This window comes from Euprymna scolopes, chromosome 35, assembly GCF_053919585.1.
Source record: "Euprymna scolopes isolate OS-2025 chromosome 35, ASM5391958v1, whole genome shotgun sequence".
NCBI classification, from domain to species: Eukaryota; Metazoa; Mollusca; class Cephalopoda; order Sepiida; family Sepiolidae; genus Euprymna; species Euprymna scolopes.
The window spans coordinates 38937316-38958023 of NC_136516.1; the positions used below are offsets into that span (position 1 = coordinate 38937316).

Sequence of the window (20708 nt, forward strand, 5' to 3'; positions counted from 1 at the left end):
GACCACTGAAAACCACTAGGGAATACATTGGATAATGAAGGTTTTAATATCATAAAAACATGCCAGCAACAATTTTAAAGGTGATATCCGTTCAAAAACAGACCTGAATGCTCCTAAAAGTCAACTTTTGAAAGGTGAGTGTTTAGTTGGTGCACATCGGTACTTTTTCCAGAGTTAATGAGTTTGTCACGGGATTCGCCAAATAAAACAATGAAAATTAATAAAAATGTTTAGAATTGGTTAGAATTTGATTATTTCAGCAGATGGCTCAACAATAATTTGCTTACATTGGACTTAAAAACAACCATATTGTAGTCAGCTGGGAAGTATTCCCATAGTGTTGTGTTCCACAGATGGATAGTTCTTGGAAAGAAACTTTGTTCATGAAAGTTCCGTTTAGTTTGGGGTGCATATAGCAAGAAAGGAGAGATATTAATAGTGGTTGTAGATAGATGAGCTTTCGTTATGAATGTATTACATATTAGGGCAACATATATTGAAGCTCAGTCGAGAACCTACCATGAAAATAATGATGGAGTAGAGAAAGACCAGCAAACTCTCATATGCGAGAAAAAGGCTGTAGGAAGAGGTGGACATCCCTCAATAGATTTCAAAGTCGATTTTGTGCTCTACCAGGGTAGGAATGTTTGCACTTAGAGGCACCTCCTTAGATGTGGCAACAACACCATCTTAGGACGTATTTAACTGTTACACACATAGTGGATTGCGCCCGTAGTATGACAAATTCTGGATAGAGCATGCTATGTTTCCTAATGATATAAAATATTGGATATTGTATGTATGTGAAACCATATATAAGATAGATATGCATAAAGGACCATATATAAGATGTATATGAAACCATATATAAGATGTATATGAAGCCATATATAAGATGTATATGGATATGAGACCATATGGAAGACTAGTCTGGATGCCTGGCATTGCCCGGGTGTTTGGAGGTGTATATAAAAAAAAAGTGATAGAAGGCAGGCTGACTTGCAGAAATAGCATTGCTTTTCAACCTCCTGCGAAGGTCGTTTTTAATGTGGGGGGTGGGGGGAAAAGCAGCTAGGCCAATAAAGGGGCACTCTAGCAGTATCCAAATAAATAGTAATTGTTTCAGTATGAAGGGTTTCCCCTACGTTGACTAAGAACCAATGACAGAACACATACTATCCGGGGGAAGGCCAGGTGCTGGCGTTTGCGTTTGATTAAGACAAACAAACACGGTGGGACGGCGGGAATTTTTTAAAACTCGTTCAAAAAACAAAAAGATAGAGACAATGTCCGTTTGCAAATCTGAAATATTACGATCTAGGAAGTATAAGAAAACTTCTCCCGGAATTTAACCAACGCAAGAACCCCGACGCAAAAAAGCCTTTCATGGACATACATAAATGTACGTGCCCATTTTGCCTTTTATATATTAGACTAGCGGGGTTGCCCAGCATTGCCCGGCGTTGCTCGGGTGTTTGTAGGTGTGTGAAAAAAAAAACAAACGTGGTAGTAGGCAGGCAGGCTGGAACCCAAGATGCGAAGAAAGTGCAAGAAAGCTGACATCTTACTGCTACGCTATGACGCCACAGGAAGTGAAACCGTTTAAATTTAGCGATGTCAATCAAAAAGTTGACTTGCAGAAATGAATAGTTAAGTCAATGAGTTCATGCAGGCGCAGAAATGAACGCCTGGCTTAAGTTAAGAATCGTGCATTTAACTCTGGCTTTAGGCCAGTTTCTACCGTATCTGTTTCCCCACGATGTTGAGGAAAACCAGTTCTGGCAGTGCCCAAATGAATAGCAATTGTCTGATATGAAGACTTTCCTCGCACATTGATCAAAGCTAATTGCCTTTCTGGACATCCTGGCCAAGAAGGCCAATGCAATGCATTCGCTTCGATTAGTTTGGCTTTATTTATGCGAAAAAGACAAACAAACATGTGAAAGGTAATTTTTTAAAAGTCGATCAAAATAAATGTAGAGACGATGTCCATTCACAAATCGTAGATATTATAATCTAGGAAGTATAAGGAAACTTGTAAATAAATGTAACGTCGTTGAGAACCCTGGCAAAAAAGCCTTTCTTAGATATACAAAAACGTGTGGCTGTTTTGCCTTTTATATATATGGATGTATATGCATATGAGACCATATATAAGATGCATCTGTATAGAAGACCATATATAAGATGCATCTGTATAGAAGACCATATATAAGATGAATATGAGATAATATATAAGAGGTATCTGCATATGAGACCATATAAAAGATATACATATATAACACCATACAAAAGATGTATCTGTATATAAGACCATATATAAGATGCATCTGTATAGAAGACTATATATAAGATGCATCTGTATAGAAGACTATATATAAGATGCATCTGTATAGAAGACCATATATAAGATGCATCTGTATAGAAGACCATATATAAGATGCATCTGTATAGAAGACCATATATAAGATGCATCTGTATAGAAGACCATCTATAAGATGAATATGAAATAATATATAAGAGGTATCTGCATATGAGACCATATAAAAGATGTACATATATAAGACCATACAAAAGATGTATCTGTATATAAGACCATATATAAGATGCATCTGTATAGAAGACCATATATAAGATGCATCTGTATAGAAGACCATATATAAGATGCATCTGTATAGAAGACTATATATAAGATGCATCTGTATAGAAGACCATATATAAGATGCATCTGTATAGAAGACCATACAAAAGATGTATCTGTATATAAGACCATATATAAGATGCATCTGTATAGAAGACCATATATAAGATGCATCTGTATAGAAGACCATATATAAGATGCATCTGTATAGAAGACCATATATAAGATGCATCTGTATAGAAGACCATATATAAGATGTATATAAGACCATATATAAGATGTATAGAAGACCATATATAAGGTGTATAGAAGACCATATATAAGATGTAAGATGTAACTGTATGAGACCATAAGATGTATATGTACATGAGACCATATATAAGGTGTATACATATGTAAGATCATATATAAGATGTATACATATATAAAACCATATATTAATATAAAATGTATCTGTACCTATATTAGACGTATCTGTATATAAGACCAAATATAAGATAAGTCTACATATATAAGACCATATATAACCTGTATATAGACCATATATGAGGTGTATACATATATGACCATATATAAGATTATACGTATGTAAGATCATATAGAAGATGTATTTGTATATAAGACCATATATAAGGTGCTTACATATATAAGGTGTTTACATATATAAGACCATATATAAGATGTTTGCATATATAAGACCATATATAAGGTGTTTACATATATAAGGCATTATATAAGGTGTTTACATATATAAGACATTATATAAGATGTTTACATATATAAGACATTATATAAGGTGTTTACCATAAACCATATATATAAAAGACATTATATAAGGTGTTTACATATATAAGACCAAATATAAGGTGTTTACATATATAAGACCAAATATAAGGTGTTTACATATATAAGACATTATATAAGGTGTTTACTATAAACCATATATATAAAAGGCATTATATAAGGTGTTTACATATATAAGATCAAATATAAGGTGTTTACACATATAAGACATTACATAAGAGATATCTGTATATAAGATATATATTCATATAAGATCATATATAAGATGTATATGTATATTAGACTATATATAGATGCATATAGATACATATAAGACTATATATAAGATGTATGTAAGACCAATAAATAAGATAGGATAAATAACAATAAGTTAAAAAATAAAATAAATAAAAAATAAAATAAATAAAAAATAAAATGAATTGTTAAAACTGAATGGCGTATGCTTTGTCCATTATCAAATAACGTTTGCATTGCTTATGTACATAAGACCATATATATTTATGTAAGACCAAAAATAAAAAAAAACAAGTTATTAAAAAAATAATTAAAAAAAAAAAGGACGAATTGTTGAAATATCTGACTTACTGGACCCGCCTTCACGTCTGCACTGTTTCACTTTCTTTGAAAATATGATTGGAAGCGATATCGTTTATCAAGCAAAAAATACGAAATGATGATAAAAAAAGAGGGAAGAATCAATAAAAAAAATGTTATGATCGTCTAAATCAATGTTTTTAAGTAGAACAGAGAATTGGACGAAACACCTGGCCATTTTCTTAGCTGCAAAGACACGCCTTTTTTTTTTCTTTTCTTTTTGCCTTCTTTTAAGTAAAGACTATAAGGCATGTGAGCGTTCAGTATGGAAATGAAACCTGACCAGTAAGAGTTGGAGATATGCGTTGCATGGAGAGAAACGATATGTGAATGATACTCTGGGTATGTAATGCGCGCCTTAAAAACAGGTTCAGATCTGAGTATTACCTTACTTTCGACATTTAAATATTGTTACTTAGATTAGTAGCTCAGAATTGTGGGGAGTTGAATAGCGAGACACACACACACACACGCACGCACGCACGCACATGTGTATATTTAGGCAGCATTTTTTCTCTTAAGCATATTTCATTAAATGAAATAGATGTTTTTGCCGATTAATTCTGTTTTTGATTCTTTCCAACTTCCGAATAACGGTCTTCACTTCTGATAGAAACTGGCTGATGTAGTTGCCATATTTGCCGTAAGTCCGAATACTTTCCAACCTACTTGGATTCATCGTTAGGGATAAATTAATCTAACTGGTTTTGGACAATTTATATATATATATATATATATATTTTTTTTTTTCTTTTCATTGGTTAATTATTTTAATAACTTTACACACGTTTCAGGATGTTACTATTATTGATGAAGTTGATTTTATTTATAGTAGTTTTTTTAAATTTTTATCAGTAATGCTTCTAGTATTTCACGTTTCCAGCTACCACCACTTTGTGGAGGAGATTAAGCATGCATCCCTCCGAAAACAGTGCTATATTTAACCATTTGACTAATCAACATTCCTGTCCCTTGTCCCGATTCAGGAAGATTTTAGTTGATAACGCATCTGTACTTAAACAAACCAATAATAAACGAAAACTTGAAATACTAGAAGCGTTATATGAATAAAAAGTAAAAAAAAAAAATCTATCAATAAAATAAACTTTACCAATAGTAATAACATCCTGAAATGTTTGTAAAGTCATTTAAATTTTTTTTTTTTTTTTTACACAGATATCACCACATTATCAAGGCCAAGAGGCCACTCAAGGATAAGGGTTAAAGAGTGTACAGTAGAAATTGGACAATATAGTAATCATTAGTAATGAAAATTCGGTAAATTTGATAGCTTATATGGAACGGTTCATCAAGAACTTATTTACATTAGACTTGAATACAACCATATTGTAGTCAGACGGAAAGCAGGAAAACGGAAGAAAATTCCACAGGCGTGCAGTTCTAAGAAAGAAGCTTTGTTCATGGAATCTACGTTTAGGTTTAGGCACAGATAAAGAGTGGGGGGGAATTATTGATAGTGTTTTCAGCTAGACGAGTGTTTCTTGTGAAAGTTTGGCGAGGAGGGACCATAGACTGAAGCTCAGTCGAACACTTTCCATGAAAATAACGATACATCAGAGACAAACTCGCAACATCTCTTCTGTGAGATAGAGGTTGCAGGGAAGAGAAAAGGACATCTCCTACGAGGCTACGAAGTCTATTTTGAACTCTATCAAGGCAGGACAAGTCCTTTCTAGCAGCTTCTGCCCAGATGTGGCAACAGTATTCCATCCTTGGAATAATTAACCAATGAAAATATATATATATATATATATATATATATATATATATATATATATATATATATATAATATATTATACCACACTGAGTGACTTCCTCGGGCCACAATAGTATCACACAAACAATGCTGGAGTTAGCAGAGATGGATTGCTCCAGAATATTTTCTAGCCGTGATTGGATTGGAATAATACTTGACTTACAAGTATTTCTATGGAATGTGCTCTGACAAATTACTCTACTTGTATCTCCTCAAAGTAAATACTCCTGACCAGCTTGACTATCAACAAAATCCCACCTCTTCAATGTAAAAGTATACTAGATACCAGAAAACTATCTACTCTAACGGCTTCCTTCCTTGGACTATTGGCTTTGAAATTCCCTTTCTACCTCGTGTTTTATTGACTGTATCAACGTGCAGAAATTTAAATGTAATCTGAACAAACATCTTGTATTAAAACTCCCCACTCAGGATGATTCTTATAAATTTAGTTAATAATCACAGTAACCCCTTATTTCTTAGTGGCAATTTGCCTTTTTTGGGTTTATCTTTTTTATCATTTAAAAAAAATTTAGCTGGTTTTGCAAACTCACTTTTTCCTTATTTCTATGGAAATCGCTTGAGACAAATCATGAAGCCACTTGATGTAAGGAGCTAACAAGAACGAAAGCTGATTATTGCAAAGACAGAAGATGCCTATTGGCCTTAGTCTTGAAAAGACCAAGGCTTTAAGTAGAAGGTAAAAGCTACTGAAATAGGAAACTGTATTATAATGAGGTATTAAAACAACGAATTGATGGAGATCTCTCGACCAATGAGTCAAGCGAGCTGAGGGGGAAAAAAGCACGGAATAGGTCAGACAATTCTGAGGAACACAAGGTATAATAGTATCTGTAGAAAAGACTGAGACTAGCAAACATCACGTCTGAGAGAGAGAGAGAGAGAGAGAGAGAGAGAGAGAGAGAGGTTGCAGTGTAGAAGAAAGTGTGGGGCCAGTCAAATTATGGATACGTTTCTGCCATTTATCAAGAACCTTCAAATGGGACACAGGTTCATCAGCCCAAATATGACAACAGCACTCCATATATGGTCTGATAATAGATTTGCAGAAATAGAGATTAGCCTCGTCTGTGAGAAAATAAGCATTTCTTGTAGGTCAGACAGTGTTGATTGAATTTTTGAGATGAGGATGGAGAATTCATATTATTTCGATTCTTTGAACTATTGTTCTCATCTTAAATATTTTTTTTTGTTTTTTTTTCACAACGTTTCACTCAATGTAAAATCTGTTTCTTCTTGTTGAACTTATTGGGAATCTTTCTGTCAAACTTGGGAATCGGCTCAGAGTTTCGAATGAAACCCTTTTTTTAATCCATAGAAGTATCATGCTCTTGTTCTGTCAGTAATAACTGGATAATGTCTTAATTAAATCACAATTATATTTTGAGTGTCGCCCGCACTCAGGATTGAACCTTCGACCTCCAAAGAGTGTAACTTACAATTGAATTTCACAAAGTACTTTATCCATTATGTCACGGGTTCTTGCAGACCCTTGACATTCTGGACACTCAAAATTTCTTTTGCGAATTACTTAGGCCTTCTACTCAGTCATGGCTAATGGAATGATAGCATCCTATTTCCGGGGATTAAACAAAGGTTTCCGTTTGAAATTCGGTGCAGATTCACGAGTTTGATCGAAATACCGCACCACACCAAATAATCGAGAAGGGTCAAGGAGGCTGGAAAGCAGATCTCTACTGAATGAGTGCAAAAAGGACTGGGACCTTGGGGAAGCTTATTGCCACCAACATTCCAGTGGACCAATGGCTGCTACCAACAAGAAATCAATGGTAAACAGCCGTTGCGATAACGCAAACTAATTTGCAAAATTTATCGAAAGAGGTGGTAAGTATTGGAAATCTTAGGAGATGTGTTGTCACTCAGACTCCAGGGATCACCACAAGTTGTTCTCGTGGAGAAATCTTTGATGATGGCCTGTGTGACTACTCTTCGTGAGTAAATAATAATAAACTTTCTTTTCGAATGTGCGAATGCCGAGCTATGCTGGGGTTTGCAATAATAGATTTCTGTCTCCACTAACATGATCACAATCTTGCTCCATTTAGTTTAGGCTAGTTTTACTGAGACCATTAAGTAGCACGTCTGCCCATCTAATCATTGGCCTTTCTTCTTGGGTGTTGTATAAAGGATGCTCCTATCTCAGTTAATGATTCGATAAACTAGTGTTAATCTTGACAATGGTTGAACTATATATATATATATATATATATATATACGGCGCAATCACATTGACACAAAGTTTTTTATATTATCTTTTTTGTATATATTGATATACAGCACAATTACATTGACACACCGGTTCTCGCCAGATCACTGAAGTTAAGCAATGTTGAGCCTGGCCAGTACCAGATGGGTGACCATTTGGGAAAGCCAGGCGCTGTATGTACCGCGCCGAGTCATAGAAATTTCCAGGTTGGTATCTGGGGGCCGCATTAATTCACTGGGAGAAGACATGCATCTAGGAGAAGGTAACTCTTATGTAAAAACCTGCGGTCTACAGTATACTCTTTCCTGTGGCAATCATTTGCACCGTCAAAGGTAAGGAGTAATACCAAAAAGTGTGGTTGGTTCTACACAAAGCCTTCACCACTATAAACAAATCATCATATATATATATATATATATATATATATATATATATATATATATATATATATATATAATATAAAGCTGGATGTGTGTGCGTGTGTGTGTGTGTGTGTGTGTCTGGTCACGAATAGGCTCCTATATGGTGGACTATTTTAAAAAACTGATTACATATAATGATAGATGTATTGAGACACAGGAATAGGTATGTTTGATCCTGCAGAACGGTTATTCATTAAAATTGTGGGGTCTGCGTACGTGCCTGGTCCACAAAGTATGGAAATAAAAAATTAAAATTAAAAAAAAAAAACAACGTTTACAAGTGTTTTTGATATAGATGTACATAAGAATACTTTGATAAGTATGTTTTAACTTAAATAGGGATGGTATAATAAAATTGTGGGATCCACATTCGCGCCTGGCTTCCATAGAATGGAAATAGGCACACATTTTAATAAAGACTTTTCATATCTATCTGCGTAAGTATACTTTGATAATTATGTTTCAGTTTGAAGAAATATGGTATAATAAAATTATGGGGTGTTCGTTCGTGCCTGACCCCCATAGAATGGAAATATGTCACAAAGTTTAACAAGGTTTTTTAATATAGATCCACAGAATATTGCGATAAGTGTTTCAGTGTGAACAGGTATGGTATAATAAATTATGGGGTTTATCTATTTTATTTTTACTTTCATCATATTTTGCTTTGGTTTTGATACTCCCAAATTCGAAGTTATCTCTTTACAACCCTTCCTTTTCATAACCTATCATACTTTCATAAATCAGAGTCCATTTTCTGTAGGCTGTTTTTGAACCCAGTCAACAACGGGTACTTTTGCTAGTATATATATATATATATATATATATAGTACTTTATAAAATATATATGGCGATTAAGCTACACTGAATATTCTGCGTTTCATCCACTAGTTCAAAAACAGATCCTTTGTTCGATAAAATGCATGCCCATTGGCTGATAGGATGGGGCGCGGTGGATACTAGAAAGCTGATTGGCTTACTAGAAATCCTCAACATATAAAAAAACAAGAAGCAACCACAGAATTCGCGCATAAGCCTGACGAATCCTACAGTGGATGAAACGCAGAATATTCAGTGTAGCTTAATCGCCATATATATTTTATAAAGTACTAACTAGCTCTACCTACGTATTGAGCACTTTTGAAGTAAATACTTAAAGTTTACGCATAAATCTATACTTCCGTATATTAAATTTATGTAAGTAAATGAAGTAGTTATATATATATATATATATATATATATATATATATATATATATATATATATTATAAAGAGAGAGAGAGAGAGAGAGAGAGGGTAGGGTGATTATATACAGGGTGGGATGATAAAATTGTCGCCCTCAAAAAAACGACATGATTGAATTTCTGTTTCATGAAAATCAGTTTTCTTTTTTTGTTGCAGACCACTTATTAGTTGGCCAGTTGTGTACAAATCCCAAGAATGATAGGAGCCTTCTATCATGTCTGAAAATGACACAATGTTCAACGAACAAGATTGGAGATGTGCCTCTGTACAACTCATGCTCTCTACCGATCCAAGTTATGACAACAGGACCATTGCTAACACCCTCAAAGTACATTGCTGGATTGCCACGAATAACAAGAACGTGCCCAAGGTAATAAAAACGAAGTTTCCGGCCACGGTTATGGTCTTTGGTGTGGTTTCAAGTGAGGGCCACATCATGCACCGTTACATCTTCGAAGTCGGATTGAAAGTCAACACTAAAGTGTACCTGGATGTGCACAAGAGTGTGGTGATTTCTAGTGCAATCAGGTGGCTGCTGGCGCAACAGGACTCCGTGCCTACAAGTCCAAATAGACCCAAGCTTCAGAAAGAATGCTATGACTTTGTACCCTTCTCTCACTGAACCTGCTCATTTGGTCATACATCGAGAACATCACCAACATGACCTCCCACAACACCAAACCAGCCTGATTTCTGCTATCTGCCGAATATTTGCTGAACTCTCGCCATCGCTTGTGGAAAAGGCATGCTCCTCGTTCCAGACCCATATCAGGGTAGTGATTGAGGCTGCAGGCGACTACATTGAGTTGATTTTTTCAATAAAAGTTTTAAAATAAAGCTGTAGTGTTGTTTTCTTTAGGGCGACAACTTTTATTGTTCTACTCTGTATATATATATATATATATATATATATATATTTAGAAAGAGAGAGAGAGGGAGAGAGAGAGAGAGAGGGAAGAGAGAGTAAGTATGGTGATTTGTTCAGCTAATTATAAATAAATTACAACTAACTATAAATAAATTACAACTAACAGATACATTGAGAAAATTTTCAGGGCTGCTGCGAGGAATGTGGGCTCTCTCTACCATACTAGAAAGTTACTTACGCCTGAAAGTATCCTGTAGCTCTACAAGGCCACCATTCACCCATGTATGGAGTATTGTTATCATATTTGGACTGGTGCATCTGCTACTAGTCTCTCACTCCTGGATAGTGTTCAAAAGAGAGTAACCAACCCGATAGGTCCTGCTCTAGTCCATCACCTCACATCTGCTAAACTCCTGACCGACAATCAATATGGATTTAGGCAAGCCCGTTCTACAGCAGATATCCTAACTGTAATCTCTGAACATATATACCGTTCACTGGACAAAACAGGGGAGGGTAGAGCTGTAGCCCTCGATATGTCTAAGGCTTTTGACAGGGTATGGCATGATGGTCTTTTAAGGAATATTAGATTATATGGTATCACTGGAAGAATACATAATGTAATTAAATCCTTCTTAAGTAAGAGAAAAATCTAGGTTGTTCTCGACAGTCGTACATCTAAACAATATGATCTAAATGCAGGAGTGCCTCAGAAATCTATCTTTATTATTCTTGATATTAATAATTGACCTCCCTGATAAAATTGTTTCTGAGATGGGTATATTTGTTGATGACACCACACTCTATAGCAGGCACGACGGGAAAACAAATGAACACATATTTAAGGAAATGTCAGAAACACTAGAGGATAACCTCCAATCTGTAGTGGAATGGGGACAAAAATGGAGGGTCCCATTCAATACTGCCAAAACTAAGCTTGTTTCCTTCAATAATTACAAGAAACATTACCATCAATAGCAATGGCCAAGAACACATTACCTGAAAGTACTTCCTTTAAACACCTCAGCCTAATGTTTACAGAGAACATGAACTGGAATAGATACATTGAGAGCATTGCCAAGGCTGCTGTGAAGAAGGTGGGCTCTCTCTACCGTGCTAGAAAACTACTTACACCTGAAAATATCCTGTGCCTCTATAAGGCCACCATTTGCCCATGTATGAAGTACTGTTGTCACATTTGGGCTGGTGCATCTGCTACTTGTCTCTCACTTCTTGACAGGGTCCAAAAGAGAGTCGACAATCTGATAGGTCCTGAACTGTTATCTAGGCTTCAGCCTCTGTCCCATCGACAAAATATTGCATCCCTCTGCCTGTTCTATAAGTGAATGCTCTGACGAACTACAAGCACTTGTACCCCCTCGACGTGAACACTCCTGACAAGCCCGAGAAGCAGCTAAATTCCACCCCTTCACAGTAGAGATCCTTAGGTGTAGGAAAGCCTTTTACTCTAATAGTTTTTTTTCCAGAACCGCTAGACTTTGGAACTCGCTTCCAGGATTCTGCTTTCCCAACTGTACTGACATGCAGAAGTTCAAATGTAATGTGAACAGACATCTTGCTACTTATCTCCCTTCATTATACCCCTGCAACTTATGTCCCCGATAGTAGCACCCTACTTCAAAGTGGCACTGTGCCTTGTTTGGGGTGAAAATTGCATACCCCCCCCCCCAAAAAAAAAAAAAACTGAACTAAGTCCTGGTCTAAGCTTCAGCCTCTGTTCCATTGACGAAATGTTGCCTCCCTTTGCCTGTTTTACAAGTATTTTAATCGTGGATGCTCTGACAAACTACAAGCCCCTGATGTACCTATTTACTATGCCTCCCCACGGGACAGAGTTAGACACCAGGGTCGTTTTTTAACGTGGAGAAGGTACAAAAATAAAAATTGTCTCAGTCGTGAAGGATTTCTCCTCCACTGAAAGAGAACAAGAAATAGAAGTGCAGCATCTGAAGAACAGATACTACACTTTGATCTTGACCAAAAGGCCAAGACGTAAATACCCCCAACAAACCGGACAAGCAGCAAAATCCCACCTCTACACAGTATAGATCCCTAGATGTAACAAAGCCTTCTACTCTAATAGTTTCTTCCCCAGACCTGCTAGACTTTGGGACTCCCTTCCGGGATTCTGCTTTCCCAACTGTACTGACATACATGTTCAAGTGTAATGTGAACAGACCTTGCTGCTAAACTCCCTACATAGTATCCTTGCAACTTATGGGCCCGATAGTAGCCCCCTGCATCAGATTGGCACTGAGCTTTGTTTGGGGTGAAAATGGAACGAAAACAAATTTTTTTTAAATTAGGAAAAAAAATCTTTGTTAAAGCAGTCATCACTGGGACCAAGCCTGTGATCGTGCTAAGTGGAGGTAAAAATCTAATGTTGTGGACCTGGCCATAGCTTAAGACTAATACAAAGAAGAAGAAGAAGAAGAAGAAGAAGATTAAATAGATTTAATATTCAAATTAACTCGTGCCAGCTGTCTTTCCACCTGGTGCTCACATAAAAAAAAATATCACCCAATACAAAGCTTCATGTAACTATAACTTTATTTTATGTTTTTTCACCAATTTACTTCGTATAAACTAATTGATATGGTAAGAATGATAGGTCAAAAAAATATCTACAGTTTAAATCGACTGTAAAAAGATCAATTATGGACTAGGGCAAGTGTGGGCAAACTATAGTCCACAGGCTGTATGCGGCCCACCAAATGTTAGTAAATTTTTATTTTCAAACCGTCGTTCAAATAAATGCATTTCCTGTGAATGTTCTACAGTTCTTTAAATAATAAAAATTAATTGCATTTCTTTGTTTCTTCAAAGATTTTTAATTTGCTTATTTTGAATACGAACTATTTAGGGTTAATATATTCTGTGACCCTATCAAATCGAATTTTTGAATGTGACTTTTGCAATGAAAAATTAGCTCATCCCTGTACCAGCGGGACCTTTGAGAATTCCACAGTTGTATTCTCTAACTGTTGTACGAGGTTCGTTCCTAAAGCAAACTCTCCTATTTTATTTCAACTCAAAAATTGAAGAGTTACAAAGACGGGAGTGGTACCATTAAATCAAGTGACATATTGTGCTCCAGAATCTTTTTTTTTTCTACATAGTCACCTTCATTCTCAATGCACTTTTGCCAGCAATGAAAGATGGCTGCGCATGAACGTCCAGAACACATTTCGCCATACGAGGGTCGTTCCAAAAGTAAGGCGTGCTATTTTTTAAACTCAACAGGTTAGTTGGAAAGCCATGAAGATGGGAGTAATACCATTAAAACATACTTTTTTACATAGTCACCACCATTCTCAATGCACTTTTACCGGAAATTCAATGATGCATCTCTGCTTCTAAAGCATGTCCATGACAGAGGTTGTTTTCTTAGAGTCTCACACCGTCAGTATCCGAGAGATGATAAATAGGAACTCGTGTCAGTGATCTGTGAGGCGTGAGGCATGTAGCGCCATCTTGCTTGAAAAGAATTGCATTTTGTCTTGTGGTGTCAGTTGGTCCATAAGAGAAAGATATAACAGGTCGGGCTACTTTTAAGTGGGCCGCCCTGTATAATATTCAATGGGGAATTAGCTCTGTAATAATAAATACGAAATCTGCATGAAAATAAAAACTAATTTGAAGGCAATAGCAGCTTTGATATAGATGACACAGAACTTTATCATCATCATCATCATCATCATCATCATCATCATTGCGTATGAATTCAAAGATACTATTGTCAGCATTGGTTTCCCCGATATTTTTTCTCGTCAAAGTTCTTTCTAGAAAGACATCAGTTATTCACGGGAGAGACCACGAGAAGGTTTCCAACATCCAAAGTGAAAATGATTTTTGTGGAACGAACTAGATTCGAACTTGGTACACCCAAGTCGTCAGTCCGTGTCGTTAACCATTTGACGACAGTCACCTCCCAAACTGCATCACTCCCTATTGATTGCCTGCGATCTTTGTTCAAATACTAAAGTTTAGTTAATCAATGTTTTATGTTTATGAAGTTTTTAGATGAGGATTGATAATTTGGATTATTTGGACTACTGTTCTCATCTTGAGCGTTATTCTCACCACGTTTCGGCCGATATAACCGCCGACCTGCTTCATGTGTATCTTGTTGACCTCGGGAATCTTTCTACCATTAGTGATAAAAAGTTCTAATTAGTCGTAATTTGCAATTAACTTACTAAGTCACCCATTTCTATTACTACGTTTCAGAACCTTCTTTTCTATTTCTTTCTCATTTTATCATTTCTAACATTCAAAATTAACGACATGAACTGACGACCTGGGTGTTCCAAGTTCGAACCTAGTTCGTTCCACAAAACAATGATCTTCGCTTTGGATGTTGGAAACCTTCTCGGGGTCCTTCCCGTGAATAGCCGATCTCCTTCTAGAAAGAATTCTGACGAGAAAAAATATCGGGGGAACCAATGCTGACAATAGTATCTTCGAATTCATACGAGATGATGATGATGATGACGATGATGATGATACAGTTCTGAGTCGTCTAGGTTAAAGCTTCAAATTAGTTTCTTTTTTAAGTTCAGAGATTCGTCAAATATCGCAGATGAGATTAACGTTTCTCTCTCTCTCTTTTTATAATCATCTACGAACCATTTTCCGTATTTGGTCTCGTCGCAGACAAAGATAGCGACATTGTCACACGTTACTCAGCAGTTAAATTCGTTTCACCATAGGCAATTGTATTCCATTCTTTTTCACTGATAATAGTGACTTATAATCACAAGAGTTAATAGTATCTCAGCCAAGGTACGACTGGATGTCATTTGCTGTTTCCTTTCTAATGCACCTAAGTGTTATAACCTTGTTAAGGGATGAACAGAAAAATAGAACGCCGAAATAAAGTAACAACATGGATTGCAAAGCATACAATAGGTGGCTCGTTCGTCGGCTACCTAGGTTGGTACACCGGATATCGGCTGATAAACATTTACTTGCCCACGAAAACAAAATGTGACACAAGTTAGTTTTTTAACGTGGGAGATAACCAGCTCCCCCAAAAGGGGGCACTCTGTCAGTTTGCAAAAATAAAATTGCCTTAGAAGGGTTAGAAGGGTTACTCCCTCCATTGACTAAGGACAATTTACTTTGAGTGCAGCATCTAAGCAGACACCACACCTGAGCCACCAGTCCAGTATACGAACGTAACCGGATATCGACTGGTTATTTATTTGTTTCCCACGAAACAAAATGTGACACAAGGTCGGTTTAATATGGGATATAACAGCTCCCCTCAAAAGGGGCATTCTGCAAAAATAAAATTGCCTTAGTATAAAAGGGCTTCCCTCTCCATTAACTGAGGACAATTCATTTGAGTGCAGCATCTGTGCGAACACCACACTTCAGTGCCCAGCCCAGTACAAATACCTGGTGTTGACTGACACCTTACGGCTTAGTCTTACGGTATTTATTGAGATTGAAATAGTCTATTAGTAGGTAACATAGGTTAGTTCAGCTACAACACCCCTTCCCGAGCTGATAACTCTGGACGGTATATCAGTATTTTTTCCTCTTTGAGTGGACCATGAACGGCTTAGTGATTTTTCTTTTCCTGCCCGAACCTCGTGGTTCTGGTGTAATCTGGGGAGGCTCAATATCAAATGTGTTGTAGACGGTTTCAATACCCTCTACTTCTTGAGGGATTCAATGTTCAGAGCAAACTTTTTTCTTTTTATCTGCAGGGAAAACATTTTATTGCCATTTTCTCATGTATTATTCGTGATAATTTAATAAAACAATCGTGGGTAGACTTCGTCACAAGTAATTAAGGATCAATTTACCCCAACTAGAACCCCGCTTGTAATAATCCATCAGACAAGAGACAATATTGTCCCAAGGGTTTCCACTAGTGTTGTAAATCTGATGAACTTTCTATTTTGAAAAGACACCTGGTAAACCGATCCAGCAGTTCTTCCATATTGTGGGAAAACAGTTCATTATTATTTTGCTGCGCGTAATACGTTGACTTTCGGTAAATAATGTTCCAATGCTAGGAAAAATAGAGTCGCGACTGGTACCTGTTGCGGTGTAGTTGAAGATTTTGTATCTGATGTAAAATCGCCTGTAGTCGTACAGACATGTACGACTGGGTCGATTAGCGAGGGTGTGATCACTTTAAGACTAGCGATAGAGTACCCTACCTGATTTTGGTTTCTTGGTTTGTGGTCAGGTGCTATTCTCGTTAGGTGAGAGCTACTTTTGTTTGGTCTAAAACAGTATCGGTTTGTTGCGCTTTCTGTTTGGCTTTTCGTGGCCTAGAACAAGAAAAAGTTTTATTTTTATTTGTTTTTCGGGCATGTACGTCTGTTGTACTTTTTATTTTCGTTTTTCAAAAATTATCGATTGGTTGGTTCTATAATTTAAATTCATGAATTCACTCTGATCAGAGTAGGTTAGTGGTATTCTTTTATACATAAGCTTTTAATTTTTTGTCTTTGCTAATAATGTGACGTTCACTAAAAATTCACCTTCGAGATTAATTTGCGTACCGTTAATGGAGTTAATTTGTCGTGACTAAATATCATAAGAATAAAGAATCAAAAGAAATTAATTCTTGTGTCTTATCGTGCCTCAATTTGTGATACCAAAATAGCAACACCGCGAATAATCCAACAGAAATGATCAATACTAATCGCAAAACTTCAGAAATATGATTTTTGTCGGGCCTTTATTTCTAGTGCCTAAATATCACACACATCAAAAATCAGCAGGAGCCATTTGCCGTGCCTTAATTTGTAATGACTTAATTTGTTGTGCCTGACTATCAAACATATAAAGAATTAACAGGGGTCATTTGTCGTGCCTTAATTTGTAGTGACTTAATTTTTCGGTTCTAAATATCACACATATAAAGAATCAACAGGTCCATCTGTCATGCCTAAATTTGTCGGTCCTAAATATCACACATATAAACAATCAATAGGAGTCGTTTGTCGTGCCTTAATTTGCTATGCCTAAATTTCTCGGCTCTAAATATCACTCATATAAAGAATCAAAGGTCAATTTGTCTTGCTTTAATTGGTTATGCCTAAATTTGTCGGTTCTAAATATCACACACATAAACAATCAATAAAAGTCATTTGTCGTGCCTAAATGTGTCATGCCTAAATATCACACATATAAAGAATCAACAGAAATCATTTGTTGTGCCTTAATTTGTCCTGCCTAAATTTGTTGCTTCTACGAGGGGCGTGCAATAAGTAATGCCCCTGACCCACTTTCAGTTGTCTGATCTAGCTGAAATTTTGCATGTACAATGATTTTTATCTCTACGGGTTATGTGGCAAATTACAGCTCTGAACTAATTGTGGTTTCTGTTTTACAGGTGTTTGAACTGAGTCAGGTGTGAAATGGAGCCTGCTGAATGTCGAGCAGTGATTTGGTTTTTGTATTTGAAAGGACGCACACCACAGGAGACTTTTGATGAAATGAAAGAAGCTTATGGTGATAATGCCCCATCATATGACCTTGTAAAAACGCTGGCATCATGAATTCAAACATGGCCGGAAGTCGGTAGAAACAGCTCCCAGACTTGGTTGCCCCCTTCTGCCATTGATGAGGAATCTGTCCATCAAGTTGAGGCTGCCATTTTGGAAGATCGGCACATTACTATTCAACAAATAGCCCAAGATGTCAAGATTAGTACAGGGTCTGTAGAAACTATCATTCATGACCATTTGCATATGCATAAGATGTCTGCCAGATGGATTCCCAGGTTGCTCACACCATTCCAGAAGCGAGAATGTGTTGAGTGCTCGAGGATGAATTTGGAGATGTGCCAAGAAGATGAGTCAAAGTGTTTCAAAAGACTGATTACATAGGATGAAACCTGGGTCCATCACTATGATCCAGAGACCAAAGCCCAGTCAATGCAGTGGAAGCACTTGGACTCACCCCCTCCAAAGAAGGCAAGGGTGCAGCCCTCCACTGGCAAGGCCATGCTCACAGTCTTCTGGGACTACAACGGAGTAGTGATGACAGATTTCCTGGCAAAGGGTACCACAATTACAGAAGCCTATTATGCTTTACTTTTGAGGAAATTAAGGGAAGCTATCAAAATCAAGAGGCGGTGCAAGATCAGCAAATGTATCCTCCTCCTGCAGGACAACGCTCCAGTTCACAACTCGCATGTCAGAAGCACGGGCGTGTGGTTATGAAATCATACCCCATCATCCCTACTCCCCTGACCTTGCACCCTTTGACTTTCACCTCTTCCCAGCCATGAAGTTGTTTTTGAAAGGAAAGCATTTCTCAGATGATGCAGCCTTGATTTCTGAAGTCACGTTGTGGCTGGAGGACCAACCTGGGGTGTTCTACAAAAACGGTCTCCAGAGCTGCATCAAATGATGGGAGAAATGCATAACTCTGGGTGGTTCCTATGTAGAGAAAGACTAATAACTGTGCCCAGTTTCATTGCTCTACTGTTATGGGAAGTGGGTCAAGGGCATTGCTTATTGCACGCGCCTCGTAAATATCACTCATATAAACAATCAACAGGGGTTATTTGTCGTGCCTAAATTTGTCGTGCCTAAATATCACACATATACAGAATCAACAGAAATCGTTTCTCGTGCCTTAATTTGTCGTGCCTAAATTTGTCGGTTCTAAATATCACTCATATAAACAATCAACAGGGGTTATTTGTCGTGCCTAAATTTGTCGTGCCTAAATATCACACATATACAGAATCAACAGAAATTATTTGTTGTGCCTTAATTTGTTGTGCCTAAATTTGTCGGTCCTAAATATCACACGCATAAACAATCAACAAGAGTCAATTGCCGTGCCTTAATTTGTCGTGCCTAAATATCACACACATAAACAATCAACAGGTGTAATTTGTCGTGCCTAAATTTGTTGGTTCTAAATATCACTCATATAAACAATCAACAGGGGTATTTGTCGTGCCTAAATTTGTGATACGTAAAAAGTAAAATCGCTTTACTTTAAAAAAAAAAAAAAAAATTTGTGGGCGGGGCGAAGCAAGCGGAGGATAGGCAGAGAGACGTCTGAAGAAGCACTTGAAATTCCTCTCCGTAGGCAAACTTGATCAGCCGAAATACAAAATCAAAAGAGTCACTCCATCAAATGAGCCTTTGTTTTCACATCGTCTTCGTTGCATTGTTACTGACATATCAGCAATATCTTATTTCAATTTGATTAGACGATATCGAATTATCTTTGTTATTATTCAGAGGCACATTCATACCACATTCCTTCCCCAATGCGGTAAAAATTGAAGCTGGCTTGTAAAACACTATATATACAATTGTAGGCAAATTTAGGCATATTTTATTGGTTTGAATATATAGTTTATTTTTTATCAACTGTTGGTTGGATGGTTGTTTTTGTTTTACGGCATATCAACCTTTTTCAGGTTATTTAATGCCGAATCTAGTTATTTGGAGGAACGATTTTTAATGGAGTATATTTTTTTTTAAGTCAGATTCTATTTAACCCATAGTTGGGACCCTAACAGGTACTACCACTCCGGGTCAGAGTGGACCTGGGAGCAATGGCAATTAAAGGGTGGCTCCACACTGCCCAAGGCCCGCAAGGTGGGGCCTCAACGTCATATCCAGGACCATTTTATCAATTGTAATAAAAATTTACCCATAGAATATTATTATAATCTTAAAAAGGCCTGCAAATTTTCATGTAGTTTCGTCCCATAGAACCAAAGATATGAGTATTTCGATATTCAATTTGGCTACGAGTATATATATATATATCCATATATAGATACACCACTTTTTTGCAATTTATATGTTCAAAATCTCAGCGACTATTGATCAGAATGTAGCAAATGAAAACTCGTTGGAAAGGTAATGACCTGAATTGTGTAGTGGTATTTGTGTCATTTGCATTTAAGGTCACGCATTAAGGGGTCAACCATCATCCAAATGTTTCAAACAAAGGAATTCGTTTTCCTAGTTTTGCATATGAATTGTACAAAATATATATTTCTCCCAAACCTCTGCCCTTGATGGAGGAGAGACTAAAAATTGCTGCTATGGTTTCAAACGATCTGAAATAACAGCAAGGGGAGACT

At 36.7% G+C, this 20708-nt stretch overlaps 1 protein-coding gene and 2 pseudogenes across 15 annotated transcripts in view; 1 reads left to right on the top strand and 2 right to left on the bottom strand.

Annotated features, from left to right (window-relative positions):
• Positions 1-20708, bottom strand: part of LOC145259826 (multiple C2 and transmembrane domain-containing protein 1-like) — a 992069-nt gene that overhangs the window by 892183 nt on the left and 79178 nt on the right. For 4 of the 15 annotated variants that reach the window (XM_080117643.1, XM_080117642.1, XM_080117637.1 and 1 more), the window contains exon 1: positions 4031-4071. The exons of 10 other annotated variants lie outside the window; for them this stretch is intronic. The gene's annotated coding sequence lies outside the window, so the exon portion shown is untranslated. Of the gene's footprint in view, positions 1-4030; positions 4077-20708 lie in introns of those variants that run through there. One more of the 15 variants, XM_080117640.1, reaches the window with a different exon arrangement.
• On the top strand, positions 8129-8245 carry LOC145260158 (5S ribosomal RNA; annotated as a pseudogene).
• Positions 12486-12618, bottom strand: LOC145260092 (U2 spliceosomal RNA; annotated as a pseudogene).